This window comes from Gigantopelta aegis, unplaced genomic scaffold, assembly GCF_016097555.1.
Source record: "Gigantopelta aegis isolate Gae_Host unplaced genomic scaffold, Gae_host_genome ctg5015_pilon_pilon, whole genome shotgun sequence".
Taxonomy (NCBI): domain Eukaryota; kingdom Metazoa; phylum Mollusca; class Gastropoda; order Neomphalida; family Peltospiridae; genus Gigantopelta; species Gigantopelta aegis.
Window position 1 is genome coordinate 13,721 of NW_024534169.1, and position 4,897 is coordinate 18,617.

General features: G+C 35.0%; 1 pseudogene; it reads left to right on the forward strand.

The window, feature by feature from the left end:
* Nucleotides 1-2,816: 2,816 nt before the first annotated feature.
* Nucleotides 2,817-4,682, forward strand: LOC121366212 (annotated as a pseudogene).
* The last annotated feature ends 215 nt before the right edge of the window (nucleotides 4,683-4,897 follow it).

The following is a 4,897-nucleotide window of genomic DNA, read 5'->3' on the forward strand; positions in this document are numbered from 1 at the left end:
TAGCTAATGCTAAGGAGGTTCGTTTGTCTCTTCAACTGGAGGGGATCCAACATCTCTTGGAGACCATCACCCACTGTCAGAGGTTTGCAACCACTGCCACTGGAGAGTACAATGATGTTGAGTTATTATCAGTTGCTCACACTCTGGAGACCAGAGCAAATCAATTACAACAACAGTTCTCTGAGAATCTCTTGAGCTCTCTGAGTCACCAACTATATCAGTAAATATTAATACAGATGAACTAGTTACAAATATAGCTAACTTGGGTGTTGTGCTTGAAGGAGATATTTCTCCTACTCATACAACAGCAAAAGTACCTTCTTGTGTAAAAGTGGGCAAAGAGTTAAATGTTAAAGTCATATCCAGAGACAATAAAGGGAAGGAGTTATTTAATGGAGGTGCAACAGTGAGTGGTAGATTTTATTCCAGTTGGAACAATAATTCAAGCTAAGACCACAGATTTTGGAGATGGTACATATCTTATCGCTTTGACTCCTCAGCAATTTGGTCGACATAAGCTTTCCCTCACTGTTCATGGTCAGTCTATTCAAGGCAGTCCCTTTAGCTCTTTTGTTAGCCGAGATTACACTACTGTCAAAGAACCGTACAGACTATTACTGGGATAAATAAACCACAATTCATAGCCATTTCTGATAGTGGTGACATGTTTGTCACTAGTGGGGGTAGCCATTGTATATATGTATATGACAGTAGTGGAAGAAAGAAGAGTATCATTGGTTCAAATTTTAATCTTCCCAGTGGAATAGCTATCTGTGGTGTGATATATATATGTAGCAGAGAATAGAGGAAACAAGATTCACAAATTAACATTAGGAGGGGATCTTTTGAGTACTTTTGGCTATAGAGGTTCAGGCAATGGTCACCTCTCATATCCCTGGGCTATATGTATTGGTCCTGATAGTAAAAATATATGTTGCTGAATATGGTAATAATCGTGTTCAGGTATTTCATTGTGATGAGACTTCTCTCATATCATCAATGGTAATGTAACAGGTGATGGCAGGTTTCAAGGTCCTGAAGGTCTTTCCTTTGATCCATCTGGTCACCTTCATGTGACTGGTTATAAGTCTAACACAGTTACTGTCTTCACTCCTGAGGGTCAATATGTTCATCATTATGGCCAGTCTTATCTTAGTGGACCTTGTGGTATAGCTATTGATTCAGCTGGTGAATCACTTGTTGCAAATGGTAGTAAAAAATCCCTCACTATATTTGATCCAAATGGCACTTGTATTGAATTATTAGGAGAACTTGACACTCCAATAGGAGTAGCTGTGACTCATGATGGATCAGTGTGGGTAGCTGATCGGGGGCAACCATAGACTAGTAAAGTACTAAGTTCTTTTTAAAATCAAGCAGGATTTGATGCTTTTATTAAATCTGTAATATACCATGATTTAGCCTATTTTTATGGTTGTTTCTTATATTTATTACAGATGATTATTTTTCTGCTTATCGATATTGTTAATTCTAATGTTTCTGAAAATTATAGCAGAATGGAAACAATAATTTATCTTTTTTGGAAACACACACATCAGAATTTACTGTAGACACTGTTGACAAGACTTATGGACTGTTTTAATATATTAATCCAGAATTATAAACAGTTGTTTTTAAAGTGTTGTAATGCTTTACTTAATGCATGCATTTGGTTGATATATCATCTTATCATATTAGAGGGTGGGTCAGGCCTAAGAATGGCAGAATTGTACACACCTCCAGACTGGGGCTAAAGGACTAGCTAAAATACCAAAGTCAAGAATAAAGGTATAATAGTTAGAAAGAATCTTCTTCTAAAGCTACTTCTTATAGTTAGCTCAAATACCTACTCCTATCCATCCATGGTCTTTACCTGGACTACCAGAAGAGTTTGAGCTGTATATTAAAAGAGATGACTTGACTGGAGCTGCACTCAGTGGTAATAAGGTTATTATAAAGTTAATAAACAGGAACAGCACAGTTATCTACACTGTATTCCTGTAGGTACGTAAACTAGAATTCATATTTGCTGAAGCTATAGATCAAGGCTGTGATACTATCATTACTGGTGGACTGATACAATCTAATCATGCACGAGCTACTGCTGTAGTTGCCAAGGAACTTGGACTGGACTGTCATTTATTGTTATATAGATCAGTAAGTATATTGTAATGTTCAATGCATGTATAAGTTGTACACCAAGGTAAATGTTCATATTAGATTTATCAGACTGAACACCAGTACCACTGACACAGTGTTACTCATAAAAATGATATCATTCTATAGACCACTACAGATAAAGAGAAAGTGAAGCCTACTGGAAATCTTTTGTTGAGTAGAATGGCAGGGTCAACAATAGGTGTTGGGTTAAACTTGTCAACAGATCCCTTTACCCAGTTCTCAACAGAATTTTTAAATATCTCGGCAAAGTTAAAGTAAGCATAAGTTTCTTTATAAAGATACCTTAGACATTGTTATCATGATTGCAGAGCTCACGGTAAAATGCCCTACTCCATGGAAATAGGTGGAGCTAATGCTGCTGGATGTTGGGGCTACATTGAATTTTTCAAAGAAAATATATAAGAACAGGTTAATTTTATATTCACAAACACACAGATTAAATAAATGTTTATGATTTAGGGAGTATTAGAGAATTTTGATGACATTGTTACTACTATAGCCACAGGAGGATCTGCTTGTGGTCTAGCTATAGCCAATTATCTCACTGGATCTAAATTGAGGTAGAATTATTTTAATTCTGTTCTTTAATTACCACTAATAACAATTTTATATAAGAAAACAATTATGTAGGGTTCATGGCATTTTCTCTTAAGGTCCCAGTCAATGTGATCTGTGAACATATGGATTCTGAGATATCTGATGTAGGATTAAAAGGAGAAGATGGTCAACCATTGAAAAGTGTTAACTTAATGAACATTGTTGATATGCAAGGAAAGTATCATGAAGAAGATTTAGGTGAAAATCATTCATATTTTTTTGTTAATGTTTTTCTTGTTTCTGTAGGTTTCCTAACTGCAGTCTCTACTCAAAACTGGTATTATATTAGATACCCGTTTACATTAAATGCTGTTATTGGTATGTTACATGAGATGAAGACAAATCCAGACAGTTTTAAAGGTCGTAGAATTCTCTTCATCCATACTGGTAAGTCATCAAAATTAAACCTGAGATATTTATTATTATCATAATTTAGCAGTAAATACAGGTTCTATATTTAGTGTTACAATATCATTTATGATCAATCATTGTGTTCACACTTAGGTGGTCTGTTTGGTCTTGCTACTGGCAAGTTAGATGAGATACTCATATCAAACTCCTGAGACTAATAAAAATACATTCAATATTTGATTTTATTTCTGATCAATAGAATTGTAATGGCTGCTGGAGAACTAAATCAATTGTCACTCATCATTCATTTATGATAAAAATTATTAAAACAGTATATGTAGTAATAAAACTAACTTGTGAGAACTACAAGTTAGGAAACAATAAAGAGAAAGACAAATTTAACCTGATAAGTCTGGTGTCCTTGGTGCTTTTAGGGGTGCCTTGGGGCCAGATGTTAGTGCAGTGGTACTTTAACTGTATTCATTCTTCAAAATTTATAGGAGCTACTAAAGCAGTTTTTCTCTAAGCCGAAACTCTTAATAAAACACACATCTTCTGGTTTGGAGTATTATACAAAAGCATCAATATTCTAATTAAAATGCAGGCATAATTGGGCGAAAACGCCACACACATTCATAGGCTAACCCAATTGTAAGTGTCTGTTAATTGTCATTAAAATGGCATATTGTAGTGCTGAGTTGTACACACCTCCAGACTGGGCTACGGGATAGCCAAAATACCAAGTCAAGAATAAAGGTATAATAGTTAGAAAAGAGTCTTCTTCTAAAGCTACTTCTTATAGTTAGCTCAACTACCTACTCCTATCCATCCATGGTCTTTACCAGGACTACCAGAAGAGTTTGAGCTGTATATTAAAAGAGATGACCTGACTGGAGCTGCACTCAGTGGTAATAAGGTTACTATAAAGTTAATAAATAGAAAAAGCAACAGTTATCTACACTGTATTCCAGTAGGTACGTAAACTAGAATTCATATTTTGCTGAAGCTATAGATCAAGGTTGTGATACTATCATTACTGGTGGTGGTATACAATCTAATAATGCACGAGCTAACTGCTGTAGTTGCCAAAGAAACTTGGACTGGACTGTCATTTATTGTTATATAGATCAGTAAGTATATATATTGTAATGTTTAAATGCATTTATAAGTTGTACACCAAGGTAAATGTTCATATTAGATTTATCAGACTGAACACCAGTACCAATGGCACAGTGTTACTCATAAAAATGATATCATTCCATAGATCACTACAGCTAAAGAGAAAATGAAGCGTACTGGAAATCTTTTGTTGAGTAGAATGGCAGGGTCAAAACAATAGGTATTGGGTCAGACTTTTCAGAGATCCCTTACCAGGGTCTCAACAGATTGTTGGATATCACAGCAAAGTTAATGTAAGCTTAGCTTCATATAAAGGTACATTAGACACTATTATCACAATTGCAGAAACTCAAGGTAAAAACTCCTACTCCATGGAACTAGGCGGAGCTAATGCTGCTGGGTTTTGGGGCTACATTGAATTTTTCAAAGAATAATAGAACAGGTTTAATTTTTCTCTTTTAAGTATCCTTCTCATAAACATTTTTAGGGGGCATTAGAAAATTTTGATGATATTGTTACTACTATTGGCACAGGAGGAACAGCTTGTAGTCTAGCTATAGCCAATTATCTCACTGGATCTAAATTGAGGTAGAATTATTTTAATCCTGTTTCTTAATTACCACTAATAACAATTTTATATAAGAAAACA